The 13,981-nt window shown below is 55.0% G+C and overlaps 1 protein-coding gene across 2 annotated transcripts in view; it reads right to left on the bottom strand.

Annotated features, from left to right (window-relative positions):
• Positions 1 to 13,981, bottom strand: part of PDE2A (phosphodiesterase 2A) — a 100,244-nt gene that overhangs the window by 68,084 nt on the left and 18,179 nt on the right. The gene's annotated exons all lie outside the window — the stretch shown is intronic.

The following is a 13,981-nucleotide window of genomic DNA, read 5'->3' on the forward strand; positions in this document are numbered from 1 at the left end:
CTCAATCTAGGAGGCAGGGGGATGTCGGGAGAATGTTGGAGGCCGCTCCGAGACGGACAGGCCCTGGAGCAGTCGCCCATCTGCGAGGGAGACACGTGCGCACAGACACCGAGCGCACACACGGCGGCCGCGACTGACTGGGCCCTCAGGCCTGAGCCGGCCCGTCTGTTTTGCCGTCCCCGGAGCCGGAGAGGGTGCAGGCCCCAGGGCCACACGGTCCGCAGTTCCGCGGTGGGACCTGCGCGCCGGGAGCGCGTTTCTCCGCAGAGCGGCTTCTGGGTTCAGGCGCCTGCTGCAGCCGCGACGCTCCTGCGCCCCCTGCCGTCCCATCGCGGCGGCGCAGCCCGGCCTCAGTTGCCGGCTGCCCGGAGGGGCCGCGTCCGGGGGTTCAGTGGGTCACCGGGGTCATCTCCCTGACCGGACCGACCCGGTTCTTAGGCCTCTGCTTGGCATGAAAGCGGCTGTGGCGGCGGGAAGGGTCTGGACTGTAGGGTGCGCTTGGGTCTCGCTAGGCCTTTGCCAGCGACTTGCCGCATGACCTTTGTCGGATCCCCTCCCCCCACTTCCTGGGCCTCAGTTTTCTCATCTCCCTCACGGGACAGCCAGGAGGATCAAACCCGGGAATGCTGGGAAGGCAGAGTCCCCCGACAGCCCTCACTGTGGTCTGACCTGAATCTCCGCCCCCAACTGCACTGCCGGCCTCTCTCTCTGCAGCTCCCCTCCTCACCAACTCTTGGAGGGTGACTCAGTGAGCCCCCAGCCTCCTGGCCTCCCAGCCTCCCCACCTCAGTTGGGTGATTCATCCGGGCCCTTTCTCCCTGGGGAGTGATTTTCTCAATGTTGAGTCACCGTGCCCATTCTTGGACACAGTCCAGGCAGCTTGCACATAGCCTTGGCAGAGCCCGGCCACCCCACCAACTCAGGGGGCGGCCCTCCATGCCAGCATTTCTCCCACCTTTCTGAGGCATGCTCTGACATGCTCTCCCCTATTCACCCTCAGTGTCTCCCTACCCCCAGCACAATAAAGCCTGGGCCCTCAGCCTGGCGGGCCAGACCCTCTACAGCTGAACCCTCACTTGTTCATCCAGCTCTGACTCTCCTCCCCACCATTCCTTACATTTCTACTTCTTGCTCTTCTCACATCAATGACTGACTCTCACCTCCAGGCCTTTGCCCATGCCACCCCACCCCCAATACCCTCCCAGATCCTTCCCTCCTGCCTGTCATTTAGGGGCCATTTGAAGGCCCACCTCCTCTGGGAGGGCTTCCGTGGATACTACCTTATCCCTCTGGGTAGCCCTTTTTTGTGTCTTTCCTGGGAGTCACATCTGGGGACTTAGGAGACGTGTAGAGTAAGCGATCTGGGCCAAGTCAATGTATTTTATTGAATCTTTGAAACAGGGGCAATTTATCCTGCTTATTAACAGTGTAGAAAAGATTACCTGGGCTAAGGTGTGTAAAGGTTCTGGCCCCGACAAGGCCTCCCTTCCTGTTTTTGGCCTCAGTTTTCTCTTACGTAAAAGGGGATGGCCCATGTAAGGGCTGCTGGAAGGACTAGGTCTGAGTCTGAGCTCGGTGCACAATTCTCTTGGTAAATTCTGAGCATGTGTCACTGGCTCGGTCCTGGGCTCTGGACAAGCCTGGGTGAGACACAGGTGCCCAGGAGGTATCTGTTACAGCCACTGGCCAGAGTTACTTGTTCTTCAGGGGAGGCCACCTCAGACCACAGTCAACAGCCGACCCTGGCCTGGCACTGCCACCATCTCTTGGGCTCCCAACTCCAGGCACCACCTCCATGGCACTCACCTCTTGAGAAGTTATTTTATTTTATTTTATTTTTATTTTTTTGAGACAGAGTCTCTCTCTGTCACCAGGCTGGGGTGCAGTGGCTTGATCTCAGCTCGCTGCAACCTCCGCCTCCTGGGTTCAAGCGATTCTCCCGCCTCAGCGTCCTGAGTAGATGGGACTACAGGCGTGCGCCATCATGCCCAGCTAATTTTTATTTATTTATTTATTTATATTATTTATTTATTTTTTTAGACGGAGTCTTGCTCTGTTGCCCAGGCTGGAGTGCAGCGGCGCGATCTTGGCTCACTGCAAGCTCCGCCTCCCAGGTTCACGCCATTCTCCTGCCTCAGCCTCCTGAGTAGCTGGGACTACAGGCACATGCTGCCATACCCGGCTAATTTTTTGTATTTTTTAGTAGAGACGGGGTTTCACCGTGTTAACTAGGATGGTCTCAATCTACTGACCTCGTGATCGGCCTGCCTCGGCCTCCCAAAGTGCTGGGATTACAGGCATGAGCCACTGCGCCCGGCGCCCAGCTAATTTTTATATTTTTGGTAGAGACGGGATTTCGCCATGTTGGCCAGGATGGTCACGATCTCTTGACCTCATGATCCGCCCGCCTCAGCCTCCCAAAGTGCTGGGATTACAGGCGTGAGCCACTGCGCCTAGCCAAGAAGTTATTTCTTAAGTCTTACTTGAATCTCTCAAACTACAGCTCAATGACTGGGGTCCCTGGTGTGTGTTCTATCTGTCCCTCAGCTCAAAGAGTCTTTCTGTGTCAACTTTTCAGATCCAAGCATTCCTCAGAGGGTTTGAGTCCTAACTGTGCCATAGACTTGCTGTGGGATTCTGAGCAGGCCACAGCACCTCTCTAGGCCTCTGTTTCCCCATCTGTGAAATGTTATTACACTAGATTCAATAAACAAGTGCACTGCTTTCTTTCAGTGCTTGGTAGAGTGCAGAGCCCTTTCAGAAAAACCCTCTCACACAATCCCTGAAATTCCCCAACCAGCGCCCTCCCTGAGGGGCAACCAAGGCTCCTTGAAGTTGGCACATTTAAAGGCCTTGCCGAACTCTTATAGCTAGGAGTGACCCCGTTCCAAGGACTCCTCTGCTCACACAGAGATCTCTACCTCACTCCAACTCCACAATCTGTGATCCTGTGCTGGGTTCTCACCCTGACTCATGTTAGAATTGCCTGGGAACATTTTAAATGCTGACATCTGGAACCCCCATCCCAGATGTCTGCAAATGTGCCCAGGTGATTCTAATTTGCTGCCAGGTCAGAGAACCCTGGAGTAGATAATTCTCCTCCCAGGGTGACCTCTGTCCCATGGAGCTGAGGGCCAGAGCTGACCCCTACAGGCCGGTGTGTACATCTGGGGCTGGGAGGCTTTCACATGCATTGAGCACATACTGTGTGCCTCACATGTCATCTTCTCAACAATGATATAAGGTGGGATCTATTATTAGTCACATTTCACAGGTAAGGAAAACTGAGGCACAAAGTAACTTGCCCACAGTCACATAGCTAGTAAGTAGTCGAAATTCAAATCCAGGCCATCTCACTCCAGTCTGTACCTTAAATACATTCCTTGCTTCTTGAGCAAAAGCAGGTAAGGAAATCAGATTTCCCAGTTCCTCTTTTGTCCCCAAGAATGCAGTGGCTGAGGGTCCTACTATCCCGGTGTCTGTACCCTCTGCCCATCTCAGACACCAGGAAGCTCAGCCCCAGCCCCAGCTTTCCTCCCAGCTTCAGCTCAGGAATGCCTAGCCCAGCCCCTCTAGCCAACTCTTTTGTCTCCCCACCTTAGAGGCCACTTGGCCTGGAAAAGGTGACTCAGCTGTCAGCCTGGGTCCTGGGCCCACTCAACCTCAGGCCCTGTCCAGGAACCAGCCCTGCCTTGTTCCTAATAAAAATTACACCTCTCATTGGTAGGGACTTGTGCTGGCAAAGCATTTCCTCACCCAGGCCCCATCCAACAGCCTCAGGAGGCACAGCATTAGCCCCATTTTACAAACAAGGAAACTGAGGCTCAGATAAATGTAGATGCTTACTTGAGATGGCACAGCTGGTTACTATAGGAATGTGAACCCAGGCCTATAGATTCCAAACCCAGTGCTCTTTGCACCAAAGATGAGCAGCTACTATGTAGCCTAGCACACCCCCCCTTCTCAAACCAGGGCAGGTTCACTCTGACCATGTTCACCCTCTGCTCATAATCTTCACTGGGCTCCAAGGCAACATCCAAACCCAGTATAACATGCAAGGGTCATCCTCATGTGACTTTTTTCCTGCTGCTTCTCCTACCACTTCCTGTCCAGCCATGCCTGACTCAGCTGTGCCCTGAACCACCCTGAACCTCTAACTTTTCTTCCACCTCCTTGCCTTTGCCCAACCTGTTGCCCTCCCATTTTGAATAATACCCTTCCAAAGGCATATCTGCCTGCCAATATCATACTTTCATTCATTCATTCATTCATGCCATAAATATTTACTGAGAATGTACTCCATGCTAAGTTTTGAGGGGAAAGAAATTTGAAAGTTAGATTCAAGATGCAGGAAGAAAACTGTCATCCAAGGAGAAGTAGCCCCCACTGTCTCCCCAGTCTATAATGCCCTCTTCGTCCTTCACCTATCTCCCAGCCCTCCCTCAAGAGCAGTGCATGTCTGATTCTTCCCTGAGTCCCCATGTTCCAGCCAAGCTGGGAGCCCCGTGATGCCCAGTGAGCTCTGGTGAAGAAGCACCGTCTCTCCATCTCCCACACGTGGTCCCGGCAGACACTCCACATACGGTGAGTCTTTTCCTATCCCCCACAACAACATGCCTGCTTCCAAGGGCCTGTCTGCTGCCTGACATGCATTTATCCTGTTGCCATGGACCATGGTTACACGCCCCCACTGGAAGCCCAGGTTCAAACCCGAGCCCTTCCCTGACATGCTGGGTGACCTCAGGCAAGGCTTTGGCCCCCTCTGACCTCAGACTTCTCACAGCAGCCGCGAAGCTTGGCCTGCTTCTCTTTTAGTGCTCAGGAAGCTGAGGTGGAGGAGGCAGTATCCAGGCAGGCCTCCCTGGGCGGAAGGTACCTCTCCTGAGCAGACAGGCCTACCCAGGCACCAGGCCCAAATATATGGGCAAGGACTAGATCCTGGTATTGGAGGACCCTCAGGAGAGGCTGCGTGTGACTTGCTCTCTCTGTGACCTGGGCTATAGCCCATGGACTAAAAGAGGTCCCCACTTCCAAGGGCTCTGTGAAGGGACAATCCAAGATGCTTCCTGGAACAAACTAACATCTCTGCAGGTTCTGCCTCCATCCAGACAAACCCTTTCCTCAACACTCCAGCCCTGGAGAGGGCACGGGTGTTCACCTGGGCAGGGGTGAGCCACCCTTGGGCTGCTCTGTGCATGTGTGCATGTGTGTAAGACTGTACAAAGGCTTGTAAACATGATGTGTGTGAGGGTGGAAGAGGGTGTGAGCACAGGTTTGTGTCTTTGTGAGGGTGTGTGATACTGCAGTGGTATAGCTGAACTTGTATGTGTGTACACAGATATGTCTGTATATCTACAGGGGTTGGCATGTGTGTATGTATGCAGATAGGCATGTGTCTGTGTGCAGAAGTGAGTCTATATGCACACATGCAGGTATATGTGTGCAGTGGTGTGTGTACACAAGTGTCCAGGAATAGCATGTGCATGCTTTCACGTGGGAATGTGTGTACAAGTATGCGACACATGTGTATGCTCAAATTCACACCTGCCAGAGGTGCTGCCCATGGCCACCAGTCCATGTCCAGCTCTGTGTCCACTGGCTATAGCTCCAGATGTGGGAGTAGCCCTCACAGAGAGAGGATGTGGCCACGGGCAGGTACTGGGGACAATGTGGATTTCAGCTCCTGGTGGGCAAGGCCTGTTCCCAGAGCCCTGGCAGCAGCTCTGGGTCAGGAAGGGCACAGGCTGAGTGAACTCAGGCCCAGGAGATGGGGACTGTGGGGTGGGTCAGCCACAGGCCTCATCCATTTTCATGTGATTTGCATGCATGTTTGTCTTGTCTTCAGCAGATGGCTGGCCCCATGACCCTCTGGGGGAAGGGAACCCATAGGATTCTAGTCCAGGACTAGTCTAAGACCTGCCAGCTCACAGGGGCTAAAGTCCAGGGGGCTCGAGCCTCAGCATACCTTAGGCCTTAGTCTCTGCTCCTTATCACCCATAGACTCCAAGATCCTTCCTTTTCACAGGCTTCCCTGGGCCACAGAATCATACACACATACACCCCTATGCACAATTGGAGTATTTCCATAGATACACGTCCGTGTTCCTATCACACCTACACCCCAGTCTTCTACACAGACACACATCCTCAAGCACATGCTCACACAGCTCCTACACAGAGGCACAGGTGGCCACGCCTGCTTCTGTGCCTCCTCTTCGATGCCCACACTGGCTAGAGTCATCTTTTCCACACCCAAGTATGACTCTGCCTCACCCCCACCCATATGTCTTCCTATTGCCAGCAGGACAATTGGAGCCCTGGTCCTGGCCTTCAAGGCCTTCCAGGTCCTTAAATCTGGGCAAAGCCTCCTCTCATGCTGTGCCCACACTCTGCCTTCTTGCCACACTCCCCATCACTCACCAACACTTCTCATCACGGTCTGGAAGAGCTCAACCTTCCCACCATGCTGTCAGCTCTGTTTTGCTCACTGCTGTTTTACCCCAGCAAATAGAACAAGTCTCGACCCAGAAGAATTGCTCAAAAAGACATCTACAGACTACAGAAATCAGTGGTGGAACTGCCTCCCAGCCAGGTGTGCCCCCTTTTGTAGAACTTACCCAGCTATATTTGTGTCCCTGTGTGCCTCCCCCATCAGACTGGGGCTCCTCTAGGCAGAGACTGAGTCTGATTCGGCTCCATATGTCCATGTCCAGTATAGGCCAGGAACAGAGCACAGGAATTGGGGGTGGATCAGAGGCAGTGCCTAGCGTGCAGCGACCCCCTCTATGAGGCCCAGGGATGTCTAGAAGGTGGGGCTGGCGGGGCCACCTGAACCAATTACACAAAACACGATTGTCTCAGGCAAGTTGCCTCCAGACTACTTCCTCTGCCCCATCTGAACCACTTTCTGGAGTCACTCTAGCCATTCAGCCCCTACCCTGCTTACATACTCCCAGGGACAAGGAACTCACTTTCTTACCAGTCAGTTCCTTCCCATGTGGGATGGCTCTGCCTGACATCAACTCCTCCCACAGCGCCATCCTGTCAACCCCTGATCATCCTGAGCCACAGATTCCCATGGAAACCAGAAAGAAAGATGAGCAAAAGGAGAGGCAGATGCCAGCTTTCTCAGCAGCTCTAACAACCTTTCCAGCTTTGGGCAGAGTTGGGAAAAGGAGCTCTTGCTTCTCAGCCTACCCTAGGGACAGAGGGCTCCCCCAGCCCCAACTGCCATCCTCAGGAACCTGGAGCAGCACAGAGACAGCCCCAAGAAACCTTTTTTTTTTTTTTTTAAGATGGAGTCTCGCTCTGTCGCCCAGGCTGGAGTGCAGTGGTGCAATCTCGACTCACTGCAACCTCCACCTCTCAGGTTCAAGCAATTCTCCTGCCTCAGCCTCCCGAGTAGCTGAGATTACAGGCGCCTGCCATTACGCCCGGCTAATATTTGTATTTTTTGGTAGAGACAGGGTTTCACCATGTTGGCCAGGCTGATCTCAAACTCCTGACCTAAAGTGATCTGCCCTTCTTGGCCTCCCAAAGTGCTAAGATTACAGGCATGAGCGACCGCACGTAGCCAACCCCAAGAAACTCTTCAGCAACCTCCACTGAGCCACATCCCCTCGCTGAGCCCCCATCGTCTCCACCCTCTCAAAAGGTTTCCCATCCACAGAGCCCTTGCTTCCATCCTAAGCCCCAGCCCATCACTAAATCCCCAGCCCCTTCACTGATCCCACACCCCTTACTGACCTCCACTCCATCTCTCATCCCCGGTGCCCCACCTCACCGCAGATAAAGGTCCCAGTACTTCCCCAATCTCCTCCCCTTAGTGGCACCTCCTGCCATCCAGTCTGAAGAACTTGAAGGGGCTGCTCTGACTCTAGCCCTAGGAGTGCCGTGGATATGCCTCCTCCTGATTCTGGTAGCAGGCTGGGTAGCGGACGAAGGAGGCAGGCTGGTCCTCTGCCAAAGGCAGCCACCCAGACCCCTTCCTGCACCACCAGACAGCTGCAGCCCTGAGGCTGCTCGGCTTTCCTCCACCTGCTATTCTGGGCTGGCCCCACTCCAGGGGTGCCTCAGGCTAGAGTCAGTCCCTGACCCCAGTCCCCGCTACACACACACACACACACACACAAACACACACACATACATACACACACACACACAAAGGCTGCTAAGAGCTGAGCCCAGCAGAAATACCAAGGCAAGAAAGTCTAAGCAACAGGGACTAAGGGCCCATGCTCTGAACACTCCCTGCTAACTCAGAAACCATCACACAGGGAGGCCCCAGTCTATGGCTTCAAGGCTCCAAGAACTCCCAGAGCTTCATGTTGTTAGAAAATCAAAGCCTCTATTATAACACCCCATCATTCAGAGAGTCTGTGCTTCTTACATTCTATGAATGCGAGAACCTGGGGTCTAGAGAATGCAGAAGCCCAAGATTCTAACATTCTGTTGTCCTGACTGCCTGAGATGCCTGATTGCAGGACTCTAAGACTCCAGCACCTGGTTTCTATGCCCCTGAGAACCTAATGGTCAGTGGGCTTGAGTCTCTGTGATGCCAGGTTAAGGGGAGGGCAGCAGCAAGCACCTGTGTCTGCCTGCAGTTGGGGATACCAAGGACTGGGATTGGGAGAGCCCAAGGAAATGAACACCCACTCCTAGTGGGTGTCAAGGGAGTGATGGATGTCCTGGAGGGGGGACGCAGGGAGTGGCCAGGGTCTGGGTGGGTGACTCAGTCTAACCCCCCTGCCAAACTCTCCAGCTGTGTAACCTTAGACAAGTGCCTCCTGGAGCCCCCGTTTTCTCACTTCTAAACTGGGGATCAACTGGCCTTCCTTGGAAGGTGGCTGTGAATACATGAGAAGAGGCTCAAAAGTACTTAACAGAGAGCTTGGCGCTCCCGACAGCTCAGAAAAGGATGTTGCTTGTTGTCCTCATGCCCTAGCAGGCCTCAGCATCCTCTGGCAGTGCCAGTGCCCATGGCTTGTGATAAGGGATGTTTAACCCTTTCCTGGTTGCCCAAGTGACATGAGACTCTGTCCTCAGGCCCCCACCCAAGTCTACCTCATCTCGTCTCCTCCCTCCCCACCTTCCCTGGTGGCCTGAAGTGCTTAGTGCAGAAGATAGGCCTGAAAAGAGGGAAGAGCTGGGCCCTAGCACCAGCAAGCTCTCCTACTTCTGAGCCTCAGTTTCCTCATCTCTACAATGACAGAGTGGGGCTTTCCATGGATACGTGCTGGCCCCAGGGTTCAGGCTGTGTGGCCATGGTGGCCTTGGTGGGCAGGCCTGGCAGGGAAGAGGAACCAGTGGGAGCCCCTCTCCTGGGACCAAGTGACAGGGTGGAAGTAGGGAGCAGCACGAGAATAAGCAAGGGGACCCCAATGTGGCTCCCTACCCAGCAGCCCCAAATGTTAGAAAAGAAATTTATTAAGTCCATCCCTTTGTACCTGGCAAGAATATACCTCCCAGGAGACACAGTCTCTTCTCCATGGACCCCTCAGCCTGCCTGTTTTGTTTTGTTTTGCTTTGTTTTTTTGAGACGGGGTCTCACTATGTTACCCAGGCTGATCTGGAACTCCAGGGCTCAAGTGATCCTCCTGCCTCAGCCTCCCTAGTAGCTGGAATTACAGGTGCAGGCCATGGCACCCAGCTTGACCTGGCTGCTTCTGGCAGAACCATATCCAGATATGGCCCCTGGTCCTCCCTAAAGACTCCAGCATATGTGAGGTGCGTGCAAGCCTCCAACCCCTTGCTTACACCATTCCACAGGCCTGAAGAACCCTCCTCCTCCTCTCCGTCAATTAAATTTTAAACAACTTTAAAGGGGAAGGGAGGGGAATGTCCATTGATGACCACCTTCTAAGTGCCAGATCTATTCTTTCATTTAATCTTCATGATATTATTAGCCCAATTTTACAGTTGATGAAACTGAGGCCTTGGGACCTGAGGTCATTTGTCTGAAGTCGTGCAGCTAGAAATGGTGGAACAGCAATTTCAACACAGCACCTTCCAGCTCCCAAGCTTGCACTTCTTGCAGCAGGCTGACTCAGGGAAAAGAGCCCAGGGCCTCCCCCAGCTCCTTCCTTGGCTTCAGGGCCACACTTGAGCAACTCCTCCCAGCCCAACAGTCCTCCCAGCTCCAGAAGGTAGAGATCATGGTCCCCTCCTCTCTTGCCTCCTCAAGATGGAGGCAGCCTAGAGCCTGGCCACGCTTCCTGATTGATCGAAAGGCACTGTCTCTATCGGCAAAGACTCCCGTGGTGGGACTGGGAGATGTGGCATTCTGTTTCTAAGCACCCGTCGCTATGGAAGCCAGGTGCTGCCAGCCCAAGGCCTAGCAACAAGGCATGGTGTAGGGTGGAAGCCATTGTTGGGGGCTTCTGAGGCAGCCAGCAAGAGAGAGGGAGGGTGGACTCCATCTGTTCTCCAGGCTGGAGGGCTGGACCTGCTGCCTGGCTGGGCTCTCGAGGGGATGGAAGCAGAGAGGTCAAGACCAGTCAGGCCCTGAGAGACAGAGGCCCAGAGATAAGAGCAGAGAGAAGTATATAGAGAAAAACAAAGGGAGTTCAGAGACATGAAAGTCAGAGACATCATCAGACAGTGAGAGAGATTAGGGAAGGTGGAAGAAGATAGGAGCTGGCCAGAGTCGCAGAGACTGCTTAGACAGAGACCAGAGGCAGGGAGGTCCTGATTCCCAGTGGGGCTCCACTCCTGACTCCCAGGGAGGGAGAGAGTGTGCCAGGGAGTGGGAGAGAGTCGCAGGGGAGTGACAGAGATGGATAGAGGCATGACAGGAGGAGATAAGCCCGAGGCAGGAGGCAATATAGAGACAGTAATAAAAGAGAAGAGAGAACTGGAGAGGGCCAGGCGGGTGACTCGGACGCAGAGACAGAGCAGACAGCAGTGGGGCAAAACGGCAGCAACACCAGGTCAAGGGCGCTGAGGCTACCAGAGTCCTGAGCTGGCCCCAGTCCTGGGACCCTCCTCCTTAGTCTGTCCATCAGTGGCATGGGTGTTACCCCCCAGCCTCGCCTGTCCCCTAGAACACAGAATCATCTGGGCACTGAAGAGATACTCTGGAGGTCAGAGGTCACATGTTTCTCTTACCCTCAAGGGGACAGGTCTTGCCCAAGATGGAACAATGAGGCAGTGTCTGAAATAACAGGAAGTCAGGGCTTGGGAATCCCAGTCCAGAGGTCCTGGCCCACCCCCACCCCAAGTGACACCACTCCTAGTTGCCTATGGGAGCTCAGTTAGTGCAGAGAGGCACATTTGTCCCTGTACCAGGGTGAATGAGGAGATGACAGAGCCGAAGATGGGACACCTCCATAGGGGGTAGAGCTCCAGCCCTGGGATGTTTACTTCCCTCTTTCTCAATAGCAGGACCTGTGTCGGGGCCCTGGGGACCCACCAGTGACCGGTAGAACACAGCTGCCCACCCAGTGCTGGGACCAGGGGAGGCAGGTGCTGGAGAACCCAGAACAGCCTAGCCGCTCGGCGTCAGGGAAGTGGCAGGCACTTGACAGGCAACATCTCATTTAACCCTCACCAGAGCCTGTCACAGATGAGAGGGCTGAGGAAAGTGATTTGCCCTGACCTCCACCCTCCAGCAGGTGCCTGAACTGAGGCTCAATCCCAGCTCTCTTGAGGCCAGTGCAGGTGGGAGAGCCGGGCGGAGGCTCCTCCACTGGGAAAGAAGCAACCAAGAAGCAAGGTGACCAGGCCTGCTCAGGAGCCCCTCCCAGAGGGAGAGTGTGGGGTGGCCTGGGGAGGGTCCCCAGCCCTCCTCCAGCCACCACTGCTCCTAGCACCAGACATCTCCTCTCCCCTCATCAAGATGAGTGACAGCATGCTCTCCTCTGCCCCAAGCTACCTGTCCCTAGGATTGCTAACACTGTTAGCTGCACCTGCCAGCCAGCCCTGGGAGCTCCTGTGCCCTCAGAGGCACCTGGCTGCTCTTGGTTTCTCCAGACTTACTGGAGGAATGAGACAAGATGAATTCAGCACCCACTATGTGCCCCTTTACATTTCTTATCTCATCATATTGTCTGTCGAGGTCTCCAAAGGCTCTGAGGTGGGCTTGCCTCACCTCCCTGCAGCTCCAGCCCCTGGTCCCCCTACCCACCCACCCCCGACCACCATAGTGTGACTCTTGCAGCACCCACTGAGATCTGCCTCTAGGGCAGGGCAGGATGGTAGCAGTAGGCACACAGGTGCCTTGGAACTGGGAGTTTGATTCTCAGCCTCTGTAGTGCCCAGGTTGGGGACAGTGGGGGAATCAGGGGAAGGTGTGGGGCTGGCAGGTGAATGGCAGGAGGAAGGCAGGAGCAGGGGAAGGGAGCCAGGGGAAGGCGGGCAGCGGCACACCAGCCTCGCCCCACACATACCCTGTACGCACTCAGAGACTGTGCTGCTGCCCAGAACATCGACCCACGGCGCCACACTCCCCTGGGCCCCAGTTCCTGGAAGAAGGCACTGCAGGGATGATCGATCGACCGTCTCCCAGCCTCCCCTTTCCACTGCCTGGAGGCTGCCGCCTCCATGCAGCTCCCCAGCCGGCCAGTGCCACAGCCAGGGTGAGATGGCCTGGGGACAATGAGCTTGGGGCAGCCTGGGGACAATGAGCCCTCTGCAACCCAGCATTCTCCTCACTCCTTAAGAACGTGGCCCAGGTAGATGGATGGTACAAGAGCCAAAATGGTGGCTCCTGTTCATGCATGCGCATGAGTACTTGTGCATGTGTGTGTGTGGGTGTGCACAGGTGAGCCAGTAGAGCAGGAGTTGTGAATGCAAGATGTGAGCCATAAGGACCTGGGTTCAAATCCCAGCTCTTCCATTTCCTGGATATGGAGACTATGCAAGTCACTTAACCTCTCTGAGCCTGAGTTTCTGTATCGGTACAGTGGAGATGAATGGGATGACACATAGGGCTCTGCAACAATACTTGCCATACAATATTCTTTTGATACACAAGAGCTTTTATTAGTGTTACTATGAGTGTGCGTGCCTGTGTGTGCATGTGCAGGTGCCCTAGGGAGATCCAGGAGGGATTTCTGGCACTCCAGCAAGGGAGTGCAGGCTATTCCCCAACCCTCGGGCCTCCCAGAGTGGGGGCTGCAGCCAAACTCTCAGCTCAGCCTCAGAGGAAGACCTGCTGTGCCCCCCTTCTCCCCATTTCTCCCCAGACAAAACCACCTGTGCTGGGCAAGGCTGCGTGGGGAGATGGATGGCTTGGCGGCCACCAGGCAGGACTGGTGATTAGGAGGCTAACAGCCTAGCATCCGGAGAGGAATGGGAGGGAGGTTGAGCTGCGGAGCCATCCATCAAGGCTGGCAGGCCCAACCATGCTGCACAGCGGGGTGGGAGAGGCAAGGGGAGAGCCGCGAGGTGGGGCCATGTAGACAAGCCGAGGGCCAGACAGCCAGGCCCAGCCCAGCCACTGACCTGTTGTAACCCTGAATAAGTCACTGTTACCTCAGGACCTCAGTTTCTTCATCAGGACAATGGGGCTAAAGGTTTCTTCTGCCTGGATAAGTTCCAGCACAGCAGGCCCAGTATCAGGCCCCAGGGCCAGAAGGAGCCCTGAGGAGAATGTGAGGGGCTCAGGGGGGCCCATGCCTTCTATAGGTGCCTAACTCAGCCAAAGGCTCCTGAGAGAGGGAGAAGAGGATGGAGCACAGAGTCTGGGCGGGGTCTCCAAAATCCCAAGTTTGAATCCACCTCTGACCTTAATGCCTTGCTGGCCCTGGCCAAGCCCCTGACTTCCCAGATCCTTCCCTGGATGCTCACCTCCACCCCACCCCCGCCCCCAAACAGGCCAGTCTGCCAGACACAGCCCTCGCTGATGCAAATTTCATTCAAACTGAGGGCAACGTCACCCATGGGCTCTCCTTACCTTTCTCAGAGGTAGTGACTACCTGGGAAAATCCTGGCCAGCAAGTCTGGGGCAAGAGGTCCCAGCTAGAGTCCAGCAGGACCCAGG

The sequence above is a fragment of the Theropithecus gelada genome, chromosome 14, assembly GCF_003255815.1.
Source record: "Theropithecus gelada isolate Dixy chromosome 14, Tgel_1.0, whole genome shotgun sequence".
In the NCBI taxonomy this organism is placed as follows: Eukaryota; Metazoa; Chordata; class Mammalia; order Primates; family Cercopithecidae; genus Theropithecus; species Theropithecus gelada.